Source organism: Heterodontus francisci, chromosome 18 (genome assembly GCF_036365525.1).
Source record: "Heterodontus francisci isolate sHetFra1 chromosome 18, sHetFra1.hap1, whole genome shotgun sequence".
Lineage (NCBI taxonomy): Eukaryota > Metazoa > Chordata > Chondrichthyes > Heterodontiformes > Heterodontidae > Heterodontus > Heterodontus francisci.
Genome location: NC_090388.1, coordinates 85,916,449 through 85,932,009, shown reverse-complemented (window position 1 = coordinate 85,932,009; position 15,561 = coordinate 85,916,449). Strand labels below are relative to the sequence as shown.

At 45.7% G+C, this 15,561-nt stretch overlaps 1 protein-coding gene across 2 annotated transcripts in view; it reads right to left on the bottom strand.

Moving 5' to 3' along the window:
- LOC137379758 (uncharacterized) overlaps positions 1 to 15,561 on the bottom strand; it is a 472,575-nt gene that overhangs the window by 338,952 nt on the left and 118,062 nt on the right. The gene's annotated exons all lie outside the window — the stretch shown is intronic.

Genomic DNA, 15,561 nt, shown 5'->3' with positions numbered 1-15,561 from the left:
CCAGGCTTGGGCCAACAAGTGGCAAGCAACATTTGTGTCACATAAGTGGCAGGCAATGACCATCTCAAACAAGAGAGAATTTAACCATCTCCCCTTGATGTCAATGGCATTACCATCACTGAATCTCCTCACTGTCAACATCCTGGGGTCACCATTGACCAGAAACTGAACTGGACCAGCCACATAAATGCTGTGGCTACAAGCAGGTCAGAAGCTGAGAAATCTGCATCGAGTAACTCACCTCCTGACTCCCCAATGCATGTCCACAAGGCGCAAGTCAGGAGTGTGATGGAATATTCTCCACTCGCCTGGATGGGTGCAGTTCCAAAAACTCGACACCATCCAGGACAAAGCAGCGCACTTGACTAGCACCCAATCCACCACCTTCAACATTCACTCCCACCACTGCCAATGCACAGTGGCAGCACTGTGTACCATCTGCAAGATACACTGCAGCAACTCACCAAGACTCCTTTGACAGCACCTTCCAAACCTGCAAACTCTACTGCCTAGAAGGACAAGGGCAGCAGATGCATGGGAACACCACTACCTGCGGGTTCTTCACCAAGCCACACACCATCCTGACTTGCAACTATATCTCCGTTCCTTCATTGTCACTTTTCAAATCCTGGAACTCCCTTTCTGACAGCACTGTGGGTGTACCTACACCCCAAGGGCTGCAGTGTTTCAAGAAGGCAGCTCACCACCAATTCCTCAAGGGCAATTAGGGATGGGCAATAAATGCTGACCAGCGACGCCCACAACCCATGAACAAATTAAAAAAATTATCCCTCACCCCTTATACATCCAACTTTCCTTCTCCTCACACACATCATATTCTCTTTCTCATCTCAGACACATCACACTCTCCTTCTCCTCAGTCAGATGTCACATTCTCCCTCTCCCCTCACACGTCCCATTCTCTCTCTCCCCTCGCACGTCCCATTCTCTCTCTTTCACACATCCCATTCCCCCTCTCCTCTCACATGTCCCGTTGCCCCCCTCCTCTCACATGTCCCATTCTCCCTCTCCTCTCACACCCGTCCCATTCTCTCTCTCCTCTCCTATGCATCCCATTATTCCTCTCCTCACACACACATCCCATTATCTCTCTCCTCACGCACACGTCCCGTTCTTCCTCTCCTCTCACGCATGACAGTGCACGGCAGGAGCAGAGCGAAGATTTAAAAAGCACACCAAAGGGTCAGAGACTGGAAAAACCGAAAAGTGACATCGGAGTGACGTCACAATTAACAGAAAGAGCAGAGGAACAGAAAGCCGGCTGGGGTGAGTATACCGGTAAGCTTTTGATTTAATTTAATCTCAATCAATGAAATATGAAATAAGACTTGATCGATTCATTAGTATATAAACTAAAAACGAGGGCAGATTTTATAATTTATCATACAGAGAGAGAGAGAGACCAGCAGGGAGTACATTGGTTCAAATTAGGACCTGGGAAATTGAAAATCTTCAGTTGGGTAGTGTAACAGTAAGTGTTGTAATAAGAGTATAAACACAGAGCAGGGCTAGAAGTATTAATTAAAATTGACAGTTTAAACAGGTTACTAATTAGATTCTTAAAAAAGGGAATGAGTGCGACTTGAACAGAGTGCTGGGAGGTTAGTGAGTTGAAGGAGTTGGGGAAGGAGGTGCTCCTTTGCTTTTTCTACCTTTTTCACCATGTAGGATTTGCTTCTTACTCTACTACAGGGGAAGAAGCTATCTGTTTGGTGAGCATCTAGTAAGTGGTTAAGGTCTACTCTATTCCTAATGGTTGACATAGTACAGGAACAAGAGAGGAGAGGGAGAACGGGACATGTGCGTGAGGAGAGGGATAATGGGACGTGTGTGTGAAAAGAGGGAGAACGGGACGTGTGTGTGAGGAGCGGGATAATAGGATGTGTGTGTGAGGAGAAGGATAATGGGATGTGTGTGTGAGGAGAGGGAGAACGGGACGTGTGTGTGAGGAGAGGGATAATGGGACGTGTGCGTGAAGAGAGGGAGAACGGGACGTGTGTGTGAGGAGCGGGATAATAGGATGTGTGTGTGAGGAGAGGGATAATGGGATGTGTGTGTGAGGAGAGGGAGAACGGGACGTGTGTGTGAGGAGAGGGATAATGGGACGTGTGCGTGAAGAGAGGGAGAACGGGACGTGTGTGTGAGGAGAGGGATAATAGGATGTGTGTGTGAGGAGAAGGATAATGGGACGTGTGCTTGAGGAGAGGGAGAACGGGACGTGTGTGTGAGGAGAGGGATAATGGGATGTGTGTGTGAGGAGAGGGATAATGGGACATGTGTGTGAGGAGAGGGATAATGGGACGTGTGCTTGAGGAGAGGGAGAACGGGACGTGTGTGTGAGGAGAGGGATAATGGGACGTGTGCGTGAAGAGAGGGATAATGGGATGTGTGTGTGAGGAGAGGGATAATGGGACATGTGTGTGAGGAGAGGGATAATGGGACGCATAGGTTAATAATATATAAAAATGGAAAATAAATAATTGAATAAAATATTTAAGTAGTTAATTAAAACACATTAAGGATGGCAGGACAACTGATATGTCTTCGGTGTGTTTCAGTTCCGTGAGAAAGAGGTGGGAGCAGACAGGAGGGGAGGAGGTATTTTCGATCCAGGAGCCAAGAGATTTCTGAGTTCAAATTCTCTGTGGCAAGTTCAAAAAAAACCTGCAACAGTCATGTGACCAGCTGGCCTCATCAGTCCTGGCCCTTGTGAATTGTCTTGTTCTAGCAGACCTTGGAATGTCACCTCTACACACAATACCTGGTGATCAAAGGAGCATTGTGGGTTAAATTGGAGCAGGGAATAGCCCCTTTGACCTTTCAAGTACAGTCTGTCAATGTGCAGAAATGTCTTTCCAGCCAATCTGGCAGCCCTTGTAACAGGCCTTCTCTTCTTTCCAGCAACAATTTGAAATCTAATGTCCATGTGGCGAAATTAATATGCCTCATTCTTGGCAGGTGGGGGTCTGAGACACACTCTCTCTGAACCCGTGCTTTGTCTTTCGCTACAAGTATTTAGTACTCCATTTGCATTCTGTTCCATGACATCTGTCATTTAATCTCTCTCCCCTCTGTCCTATCACAGTCCTTCCTTCTTGTTCTACTTCCCCCATCCCCCCTCTCGCTTGCTCAAAGACTGTTACATTTCTAACTTTTGCCAGTTCTGATGAAGGGTCACGTTAGGGTTAGGATAGAGAGTAATGTATTGATGTTTGCTGATGATACAAAGCTCGGTGAAAAGGTAAGCTGTGGGGAGGACACAGAGAGGCTGCAAAGAGATATAGACAGGTTAAGTGAGTGGGCAACAAGATGGCAGATGGAGTATAATGTAGGGAAGCGTGAAAGAATAGAAAAGCAGACTTTTTTAAAAAGGTGTGTAATTTGTAAGTGTTGATGTCCATAGAGACTTGGTGTGCTTGGACAAGGAATGCAGAGAGTTAGTAAGCAGGTACAGCAAGGAATTAGGATGGCAAATGGCATGTTGGCCTTTATTGCAAGGGGATTGGAGTACAGGAATAAAGAATTTTTGATACAGTTGTACAGGGTTTTGGTGAGATCATATCTGGAGTACTGTGTGCAGTTTGGGTCTCCACATTTCAGAAAGGATAAACCTGCATTGGAGGCAATACAGAAAAAGGTTCACTAAATTGGTTCCTAGGATGAGGGTGTTGTCCTATGATGAGAGGCTGAGTAAATTGGGCCTATATTCTCTGGAGTTTAGCAGAATGAGAGTTGATCTCATTGAAACATATAAGATTCTGAAGGGGCTGGATAGGGCAGACACCGAGAAATTGTTTCTGCTGTTTGGGGAATCTAAAACACAGAGGCACAGTCTCAGGGTAAGGAGCTGATCATTTAGGACTGAGGTGAGGAGAAATTACTTCACTCAAAGGATGGTGAATATTTGGAATTCTCTACCCTAGTGGGTTGTGGATGCTCCATCGTTGAATACATTTAAGACTGAGATAATTAGATGTTTGGTCTCTCAGGGAATCACGGGATATGGCGAGCAGGCCTGAAAATGGAGTGGAAGCCGAGGATCAGCCACATGTGGGATATGAGGTTCTCTACCTGTGTGGATCTGGATGGGAGCTGAGGCTTGTGACCAGTGTGGGTCTCTGTGGAATGTGAGAGTTGCACCAAGTGTGGGTCTGTATGTTTTTTTTATTCTTTCATGGGATGTAGGCATCACTGGCTGACCAGCATTTGTTGCCCATCCCCAGTTTCCCTTGAACTGACTGGCTTGATAGGCCATTTCAAAGGGCAGTTAAGAGTCAACCACATTGCTGTGGGTCTGGAGTCACATGTAGACCAGACCAGGTAAGGAGAGCAGATTTCCTTCCCTAAAGGGAACCAGACAGGCTTTTACAACAATTGATGATAGTTAGTAGCATCCCCAATACCGAACACCTGTTCCTGCTGGGGGACTTTAATGCCAGGGTTGGGGCCGACCATGACTCATGGCCCTCCTGCCTTGGGCGCTATGGCATTGGAAGGATGAATGAGAATGGACAGAGACTGCTTGAGTTGTGTACCTATCATAACCTGTGCATCACCAACTCGTTCTTTCACACTAAACCCTGTCACCAGGTTTCTTGGAGGCACCCAAGATCACGTCGTTGGCACCAGCTGGACCTCATCGTCACAAGGCAATTTAAACAGTGTTCAAATCACACGCAGCTTCCACAGTGCAGACTGCGACACCGACCACTCCCTGGTGTGCAGCAAGATTAGACTCAAACCAAAGAAGCTACATCACTCCAAGCAGAAGGGCTGCCCGTGCATCAACATAAACAGAATTTCTTATCCACAGCTGTTACATAGGTTTCCAAATTCACTTGAAAAAGCCCTTTAAAACACTCCTACAGGGGATGCAGAGACATAGTGGGCCTACATCAGAGACGCCATCTATGACTCAGCAATGACCACCTATGGGAAACATGTGAAGCGGAATGCAGACTGGTTTCAATCTCACTTTGAAGAGCTGGAACCTGTCATAGCCGCTAAGCGCATTGCACTGCTGAACTACAAGAAAGCCCCCAGCGAGTTAACATCCGCAGCACTTAAAGCAGCCAGAAGCGCTGCATAAAGAACAGCCAGGCGCTGCGCAAACGACTACTGGCAACACCTATGCAGTCATATTCAGCTGGCCTCAGACACCGGAAACATCAGAGGAATGTATGATGGCATGAAGAGAGCTTTTGGGCGAACCATCAAGAAGATCGACCCCTTCAAGTCTAAATCAGGGGAAACAATCACTGACCCAAACAAATGGACACTACCTAGAACTGTATTCCAGGGAAAATGTTGTCACTGAGACTGCCCTCAATGCAGCCCAGTCTCTGCCAGTCATGAATGAGCTGGACGGACCGCCAACAAAATCGGAACTCAGTGATGCCACTGATTCTCTAGCAAGCGGAAAAGCCCCTGGGAAGGATGGCATTACCCCTGAAATAATCAAGAGTGCCAAGCCTGCTATACTCTCAGCACTCTACGAACTGCTTTGCCTGTGCTGGGACGAGGGAGCAGTACCACAGGACATGCGCGATGCTAATATCATCACCCTCTATAAGAACAAGGGTGACCGTGGTGACTGCAACAACTACCGTGGAATCTCCCTGCTCAGCATAGTGCGGAAAGTCTTCGCTCAAGTTGCTTTAAACAGGCTCCAGAAGCTGGCTGAGTGCATCTAACCTGAGGCACAGTGTGGCTTTCGAGCAGAGAGATCCACAATTGACATGTTGTTCTCCCTTCGCCAGCTACAGGAGAAATGCCATGAACAACAGATGCCCCTCTGCGTTGCTTTCATTGATCTCACCAAAGCTTTGACCTCGTCAGTAGACGTGGTCTCTTCAAACTACTAGAAAAGATCGGATGTCCACCAAAGCTACTAAGTATCATCACCTCATTCCATGACAATATGAAAGGAACAATTCAGCATAGCAGTGCCTCATCAGACCCCTTTCCTATCCTGAGTGGTGTGAAACAGGGCTGTGTTCTCGCACCTACACTGTTTGGGATCTTCTTCTCCCTGCTGCTCTCACATGTGTTCAAGTCTTCAGAAGAAGGAATTTTCCTCCACACAAGATCTGGTGGCAGGTTGTTCAACCTTGCCCGCCTAAGAGCGAAGACCAAAGTGCGGAAAGTCCTCATCAGGAAACCCCTCTTGGCTGAGGATGCTGCTTTAACATCTCACACTGAAGAGTGTCTGCAGAGACTCATCGACAGGTTTGTGGCTGCCTGCAAGAATTTGGCCTAACCATCAGCCTCAAGAAAACGAACATCATGGGACAGGACGTCAGAAATGCTCCATCCATCAATATTGGCGACCACGCTCTGGAAGTGGTTCAAGAGTTCACCTACCTAGGCTCAACTATCACCAGTAACCTGTCTCTCGATGCAGAAATCAATAAGCGCATGGGAAAGGCTTCCACTGCTATGTCCAGACTGGCCAGGAGAGTGTGGGAAAATGGAGCACTGACACGGAATACAAAAGTCCGAGTGTATCAAGCCTGTGTCCTCAGTACCTTGCTCTACGGCAGCGAGGCCTGGACAACGTATGTCAGCCAAGAGCGACGTCTCAATTCATTCCATCTTTGCTGCCTCTGGAGAATCCTTGGCATCAGGTGGCAGGACCGTATCTCCAACACAGAAGTCCTCGAGGCAGCCAACATCCCAAGCATATACACCCTACTGAGCCAGCGGCATTTGAGATGGCTTGGCCAAGTGAGCCGCATGGGGAAGCTGGCAGGATCCCCAAGGACACATTGTACAGTGAGCTCGTCACTGGTATCAGACCCACCGGCCGTCCATGTCTCCGCTTCAAAGACGTCTGCAAACGCCACATGAAGTCCTGTGACATTGATCACAAGTCGTGGGAGTCAGTTGCCAGTGATTGCCAGAGCTGGCGGGCAGCCATAAAGGCGGGGCTAAAGTGTGGCGAGTCAAAGAGACTTAGCAGTTGGCAGGAAAAAAGACAGAAGCGCAAGGGGAGAGCCAACTGTGTAACAGCCCCGACAACCAATTTTATCTGCAGCAACTGTGGAAGAGTCTGTCACTCTAGAATTGGCCTTTATAGCCACACCAGGCGCTGCTTCACAAACCACTGACCACCTCTGGGCGCTTTCCCATTGTCTTTCGAGACAAGGAGGCCAAAGAAGAACAAGAAGAAGATGATAGTTTCGTGGCACAATTACTGAAATTTCATTGCCAGATTTTTATTGATTAATTGAATTTAAATTCAATCAGCTGCCATGGTGGGATTTGAACCTGTGTCCCAAGGGCATTAGCCTGGGCTCTGGATTACTAGTCCAGTGACATTACCACGATGCCACTGTCTCCCCGGATATGTGAGGTTCTCCAGCTGTGTGGGTCTGTATGGGATGTGAGGTTCTTTACTTGTTTGGTCTGTGTGGGATATAAGATTCTTTACCTGCTTGGTCTGTATGGGATATGAGGTTCTCTACCTGTTTGGTCTGTATGGGATCTGAGATTCTCTACCTGTTTGGTCTGCATGGGATCTGGGATTCTCTACCGGTTTGGTCTGCATGGGATCTGAGATTCTGTACCTGTTTGGTCTGTATGGGATCTGAGATTCTCTACCTGTTTGGTCTGTATGGGATATGGGATTCTCTACCTGTTTGGTCTGTATGGGATATGAGATTCTCTACCTGTTTGGTCTGTATGGGATATGGGATTCTCTACCTGTTTGGTCTGTATGGGATATGAGGTTCTCTACCTGTTTGGTCTGTATGGGATCTGAGATTCTCTACCTGTTTGGTCTGCATGGGATCTGGGATTCTCTACCGGTTTGGTCTGCATGGGATCTGAGATTCTCTACCTGTTTGGTCTGCATGGGATCTGAGATTCTCTACCTGTTTGGTCTGCATGGGATCTGGGATTCTCTACCGGTTTGGTCTGCATGGGATCTGAGATTCTCTACCTGTTTGGTCTGTATGGGATCTGAGATTCTCTACCTGTTTGGTCTGCATGGGATATGAGATTCTCTACCTGTTTGGTCTGTATGGGAGATGAGGTTCTTTACCAGTTTGGTCTGTATGGGATATGCGGTTCTCTACCTGTTTGGTCTGTATGGGATATGCGTTTCTCTACCTATTTGGTCTGTATGGGACACGCAGTTCTCTACCTGTTTGGTCTGTATGGGATATGAGATTCTCTACCTGTTTGGTCTGTATGGGATATGCGGTTCTTTACCTGTTTGGTCTGCATGGGATATGAGGTTCTCTACCTATTTGGTCTGTATGGGATATGCGGTTCTCTACCTGTTTGGGTCTGTCTGGGATATGAGGTTCTTTACCTGTTTGGTCTGTATGGGATATGAGATTCTCTACCTATTTGGTCTGTATGGGATATGCGGTTCTCTACCTGTTTTGTCTGTATGGGATATGAGGTTCTCTACCTATTTGGTCTGTATGGGATATGCGGTTCTCTACCTGTTTGGGTCTGTCTGGGATATGAGGTTCTTTACCTGTTTGGTCTGTATGGGATATGCGGTTCTCTACCTGTTTGGTCTGTATGGGATATGAGATTCTCTACCTATTTGGTCTGTATGGGATATGCGGTTCTCTACCTGTTTGGGTCTGTCTGGGATATGAGGTTCTTTACCTGTTTGGTCTGTATGGGATATGAGATTCTCTACCTATTTGGTCTGTATGGGATATGCGGTTCTCTACCTGTTTGGGTCTGTCTGGGATATGAGGTTCTTTACCTGTTTGGTCTGTATGGGATATGCGGTTCTCTACCTGTTTGGGTCTGTCTGGGATATGAGGTTCTTTACCTATTTGGTCTGTATGGGATATGAGATTCTCTATCTGTTTGGTCTGTATGGGATATACAGTTCTCTACCTGTTTGGTCTGTATGGAATATGAGATTCTCTATCTGTTTGGTCTGTATGGGATATACAGTTCTCTACCTGTTTGGTCTGTATGGAATATGAGATTCTCTACCTGTTTGGTCTGTGTGGGATATGAGGTTCTTTACCTGTTTGGCTATATGGGATAGGAGGTTCTTGACCTGTTTGGTCTGTATTGGATATGAGGTTCTCTACCTGTTTGGGTCTGGATGGGATATGAGATTCTCTACCGGTTTGGTCTGTATGGGATATGAGATTCTCTACCGGTTTGGTCTGTATGGGATATGAGATTCTCTACCTGTTTGGTCTGTATGGGATATGAGATTCTTTACCTGTTTGGCCTGCATGGGATATGAGATTCTTTACCTGTTTGGTCTCTTTGGGAGATGAGATTCTCTACCTGTTTGGTCTGTATGGGATATGGGATTCTCTACCTGTTTGGTCTGTATGGGATATGAGGTTCTCTACCTGTTTGGTCTGTATGGGATCTGAGATTCTCTACCTGTTTGGTCTGCATGGGATCTGGGATTCTCTACCGGTTTGGTCTGCATGGGATCTGAGATTCTCTACCTGTTTGGTCTGTATGGGATCTGAGATTCTCTACCTGTTTGGTCTGCATGGGATATGAGATTCTCTACCTGTTTGGTCTGTATGGGAGATGAGGTTCTTTACCAGTTTGGTCTGTATGGGATATGCGGTTCTCTACCTGTTTGGTCTGTATGGGATATGCGTTTCTCTACCTATTTGGTCTGTATGGGACATGCAGTTCTCTACCTGTTTGGTCTGTATGGGATATGAGATTCTCTACCTGTTTGGTCTGTATGGGATATGCGGTTCTCTACCTGTTTTGTCTGTATGGGATATGAGGTTCTCTACCTATTTGGTCTGTATGGGATATGCGGTTCTCTACCTGTTTGGGTCTGTCTGGGATATGAGGTTCTTCACCTGTTTGGTCTGTATGGAATATGAGATTCTCTACCTGTTTGGTCTGTGTGGGATATGAGGTTCTCTACCTATTTGGTCTGTATGGGATATGCGGTTCTCTACCTGTTTGGGTCTGTCTGGGATATGAGGTTCTTTACCTGTTTGGTCTGTATGGGATATGAGATTCTCTACCTATTTGGTCTGTATGGGATATGCAGTTCTCTACCTGTTTGGTCTGTATGGAATATGAGATTCTCTACCTGTTTGGTCTGTATGGGATATGCAGTTCTCTACCTGTTTGGTCTGTATGGAATATGAGATTCTCTACCTGTTTGGTCTGTATGGAATATGAGATTCTCTACCTGTTTGGTCTGTGTGGGATATGAGGTTCTTTACCTGTTTGGCTATATGGGATAGGAGGTTCTTGACCTGTTTGGTCTGTATTGGATATGAGGTTCTCTACCTGTTTGGTCTGTATGGGATATGAGATTCTCTACCTGTTTGGTCTGTATGGGATATGAGATTCTTTACCTGTTTGGTCTCTTTGGGAGATGAGATTCTCTACCTGTTTGGTCTGTATGGGATATGAGATTCTTTACCTGTTTGGTCTCTTTGGGATATGAGATTCTCTACCTGTTTGGTCTGTATGGGATATGAGATTCTTTACCTGTTTGGTCTCTTTGGGAGATGAGATTCTCTACCTGTTTGGTCTGTATGGGATATGAGGTTCTTTTCCTGTTTGGTCTGTATGGGATGTGCGGTTCTCTACCTATTTGGTCTGTATGGGATATGCGGTTCGCTACCTGTTTGGTCTGTATGCGATATGAGATTCTTTACCTGTTTGGTCTGTATGGGATATGAGGTTCTTTACCAGTTTGGTCTGTATGGGATATGAGATTCTCTACCTGTTTGGTCTGTATGGGATATACGGTTCTCTACCTGTTTGGTCTGTATGGGATATACGGTTCTCTACCTGTTTGGGTCTGTATGGGATATGCGGTTCTCTACCTGTTTGGTCTGTTTGGGATATGCGGTTCTCTACCTGTTTGGCCTGTATGCGATATGAGATTCTCTACCTGTTTGGTCTGTATGGGATATGAGGTTCTTTACCAGTTTGGTCTGTATGGGATATGAGATTCTCTACCTGTTTGGTCTGTATGGGATATGCGGTTCTCTACCTGTTTGGTCTGTTTGGGATATGCGGTTCGCTACCTGTTTGGTCTGTATGCGATATGAGATTCTTTACCTGTTTGGTCTGTATGGGATATGAGATTCTTTACCTGTTTGGTCTGTATGGGATATGAGGTTCTTTACCTGTTTGGTCTGTATGAGATACGCGGTTCTATACCTGTTTGGTCTGTATGGGATATGAGATTCTCTACCGGTTTGGTCTGCATGGGATCTGAGATTATCTACCTCTTTGGTCTGTTTGGGATATGCGGTTCTCTACCTATTTGGTCTGTATGGGATATGAGATTCTCTACCTATTTGGTCTGTATGGGATATGCGGTTCTCTACCTATTTGGTCTGTATGGGATATGAGATTCTCTACCTATTTGGTCTGTATGGGATATGAGATTCTCTCCCTGTTTGGTCTGTATGGGATCTGAGATTCTCTACCTGTTTGGTCTGTATGGGATATGAGATTCTCTACCTATTTGGTCTGTATGGGATATGAGATTCTCTACCTATTTGGTCTGTATGGGATATGAGATTCTCTCCCTGTTTGGTCTGTATGGGATATGAGATTCTCTCCCTGTTTGGTCTGTATGGGATATGAGATTCTCTACCTGTTTGGTCTGTATGGGATATGAGATTCTCTACCTATTTGGTCTGTATGGGATATGAGATTCTCTACCTGTTTGGCCTGTATGGGATATGAGATTCTCTCCCTGTTTGGTCTGTATGGGATATGAGATTCTCTCCCTGTTTGGTCTGTATGGGATATGAGATTCTCTACCTGTTTGGTCTGTATGGGATATGAGATTCTCTACCTATTTGGTCTGTATGGGATATGAGATTCTCTACCTGTTTGGCCTGTATGGGATATGAGATTCTCTCCCTGTTTGGTCTGTATGGGATATGAGATTCTCTCCCTGTTTGGTCTGTATGGGATATGAGATTCTCTACCTGTTTGGTCTGTATGGGATATGAGATTCTCTACCTATTTGGTCTGTATGGGATATGAGATTCTCTACCTGTTTGGCCTGTATGGGATATGAGATTCTCTCCCTGTTTGGTCTGTATGGGATATGAGATTCTCTCCCTGTTTGGTCTGTATGGGATATGAGATTCCCTACCTGTTTGGCCTGTATGGGATATGAGATTCTCTCCCTGTTTGGTCTGTATGGGATATGAGATTGTCTACCTGTTTGGTCTGCATGGGATATGCGGTTCTCGACCTATTTGGCCTGTATGGGATACGCTGTTCTCTACCTGTTTGGTCTGTATGGTATATGAGATTCTCTACCTGTTTGGTCTGTATGGGATATGAGATTCTCTACCTGTTTGGGTCTTTATGGGATATGAGGTTCTTTACCTGTTTGGTCTGTATGGGATATGAGATTTTCTACCTCTTTGGTCTGTATGGGATATGAGATTCTCTCCCTGTTTGGTCTGTATGGGATATGAGATTCTTTACCTGTTTGGCCTGTATGGGATATGCTGTTCTCTACGTGTTTGGTCTGTATGGGATATGAGATTCTCTACCTGTTTGGTCTCCATGGGATATGCGGTTCTCTACCTGTTTGGTCTGTATGGGATATGCAGTACTCCACCTATTTGGTCAATATGGGATATGCGGTTCTCTACCTGTTTGGTCTGTATGGGATATGAGATTCTTTACCTGTTTGGTCTGTATGGGATATGAGGTTCTCTACCTGTTTGGTTTCCATGGGATATGCGGTTCTCTACCTGTTTGGTCTGTATGGGATATGAGATTCTTTACCTGTTTGGTCTGTTTGGGATATGCGGTTCTCTACCTGTTTGGTCTGTATGGGATATGAGGTTCTCTACCTGTTTGGTCTGTATGGGATATGAGGTTCTCTACCTGTTTGGTCTCCATGGGATATGCGGTTCTCTACCTGTTTGGTCTGTATGGGATATGAGATTCTTTACCTGTTTGGTCTGTTTGGGATATGCGGTTCTCTACCTGTTTGGTCTGTATGGGATATGAGGTTCTCTACCTGTTTGGTCTGTATGGGATATGAGGTTCTCTACCTGTTTGGTCTCCATGGGATATGCGGTTCTCTACCTGTTTGGTCTGTATGGGATATGAGATTCTTTACCTGTTTGGTCTGTTTGGGATATGCGGTTCTCTACCTGTTTGGTCTGTATGGGATATGAGGTTCTTTACCTGTTTGGTCTGTATGGGATATGAGATTCTTTACCTGTTTGGTCTGTATGGGATATGAGGTTCTCTACCTGTTTGGTCTCCATGGGATATACGGTTCTCTACCTGTTTGGTCTCTGTGGGATATGCGGTTCTCTACCTGTTTGGTCTGTATGGGATATGAGGTTCTCTACCTGTTTGGTCTCCATGGGATATGCGGTTCTCTACCTGTTTGGTCTGTATGGGATATGAGATTCTTTACCTGTTTGGTCTGTTTGGGATATGCGGTTCTCTACCTGTTTGGTCTGTATGGGATATGAGATTCTTTACCTGTTTGGTCTGTATGGGATATGAGATTCTTTACCTGTTTTGTCTGTATGGGATATGAGGTTCTCTACCTGTTTGGTCTCCATGGGATATGCGGTTCTCTACCTGTTTGGTCTGTATGGGATATGAGATTCTTTACCTGTTTGGTCTGTTTGGGATATGCGGTTCTCTACCTGTTTGGGCTGTATGGGATATGAGATTCTTTACCTGTTTGGTCTGTATGGGATATGCGGTTCTCTACCTGTTTGGTCTGTATGGGATATGAGATTCTTTACCTGTTTGGTCTGTATGGGATATGCGGTTCTCTACCTGTTTGGTCTGTATGGGATATGAGGTTCTTTACCTGTTTGGTCTGTATGGGATATGAGATTCTCTACCTGTTTGGTCTGTACGGGATACGAGATTCTCTACCTGTATGGTCTGTATGGGATATGCGGTTCTCTACCTGTTTGGGTCTGTATGGGATATGAGGTTCTTTACCTGTTTGGTCTGTATGGGATATGAGATTCTCTACCTGTTTGGTCTGAATGGGATCTGCGGTGCTCTACCTGTTTGGCCTGTATGGGATATGAGGTTCTTCACCCGTTTGGCCTGTATGGGATATGAGGTTCTTCACCCGTTTGGCCTGTATGGGGTATGCGGTTCTTCACCCGTTTGGCCTGTATGGGATATGAGGTTCTTCACCCGTTTGGCCTGTATGGGATATGAGGTTCTTCACCCGTTTGGCCTGTATGGGATATGAGGTTCTTCACCCGTTTGGCCTGTATGGGGTATGCGGTTCTTCACCCGTTTGGCCTGTATGGGATATGCGGTTCTCTACCAGTTTGGCTTTATGGGATATGAGGTTCTCTACCTGTTTGGATCTTTATGGGATATGAGGTTCTCTACCTGTTTGGTCTGTATAGGATGTGAGGTTCTTCACCCGTTTGGCCTGTATGGGATATGAGGTTCTTCACCCGTTTGGTCTGTATGGGATATGAGGTTCTTCACCCGTTTGGCCTGTATGGGATATGCGGTTCTCTACCGGTTTGGCTTTATGGGATATGAGGTTCTCTACCTGTTTGGATCTTTATGGGATATGAAGTTCTCTACCTGTGTGGGTCTTTATGGGATCTGGGGCATGCGACCAGTGTGGGTCTCTGTGGAATGTGAGGGTTGCAACATATGTGAGTTTGTATGGCATGTGAAGTTCTCTAGCTGTGTGAATCTGTATGTGATATGAGTGTTGCTACCTTTGTAGGTCTGTATGGGATGTGAGGTTCTCTGTCATAAGCACACTTTTTCTTCTTTATCTTAATTTCTACCTCTTTTGTCATCCAGGAAGCTCTGGATTTGTTTACCCTACCTTTCCCCTTTGAGCAACCATAACTTGACTGTGCCTGAACTATACATTTTTTCTGCCAAACTTTGACTCCAATTTATTCATCCCAGCTCCGTTCTTACCTCACTGAAGTTGGCCCTTCCTCCAGTTAATTATTCTTACTCTGGATTGTTCTTTGTCCTTTTTCATAGTCAGCCTAAACCTTATGATACAATGATCACTATCCCCTAAATGTTCTCCTCCTGACACTTGATCCACTTGGCCCACCTCATTCCCAAGAACAAGGTCTAGCAGTGCCTTTTTTCTCATTGGACTAGTAACATACTGCTGTCAAGATTTTCCTGAACACACTCCCAGAACTATTGAACCTCACTGTCCTTTGCACTACTCCTATCCCAGTCTAGGTTTGGGTGATTAAAGTTCCCCCATAATAACTACCCTATAATTTTTGCACATGTCAACCTGTACCTCACCAGTCTTATTAACGACGCTATGTGCATTCACATACATGATTTCGACTTTATTACTTTCTCTCTTACTCTGACCCCACCTAATAACATATTATTCTCTACTCTAGTGCTATCTATCTCATAGAGTCATAGAGTCATACAGCACAGAAACAGGCCCTTCGGCCCATCGTGTCTGTCCCGGCCATCAAGCACCTACCTATTCTAATCCCATTTTCCAGCAGTTGGCCCGTAGCCTTATAGGCTATGGCGTTTCAAGTGCTCATCTAAATACTTCTTAAATGTTGTGAGGGTTCC